Source organism: Syngnathus typhle, unplaced genomic scaffold (assembly GCF_033458585.1).
Source record: "Syngnathus typhle isolate RoL2023-S1 ecotype Sweden unplaced genomic scaffold, RoL_Styp_1.0 HiC_scaffold_161, whole genome shotgun sequence".
Classification (NCBI taxonomy): domain Eukaryota; kingdom Metazoa; phylum Chordata; class Actinopteri; order Syngnathiformes; family Syngnathidae; genus Syngnathus; species Syngnathus typhle.
Genome location: NW_026872067.1, coordinates 77,501 through 77,702, shown reverse-complemented (window position 1 = coordinate 77,702; position 202 = coordinate 77,501).

Below are 202 nucleotides of genomic sequence, written 5' to 3'. Positions count from 1 at the left end.
GCTGCCTCATCCCCGGACTGGCCTCTTGCGCGCGCCCGCTGTCATTCTCCGGAGACTAAGTTATACTAAGGGGAGGCTGCCTCCTCCCGCCTGCTGCCCGAGGATGCTGCCTCATCCCCGGACTGGCCTCTTGCGCGCGCCCGCTGTCATTCTCCGGAGACTAAGTTATACTAAGGGGAGGCTGCCTCCTCCCGCCTGCTGC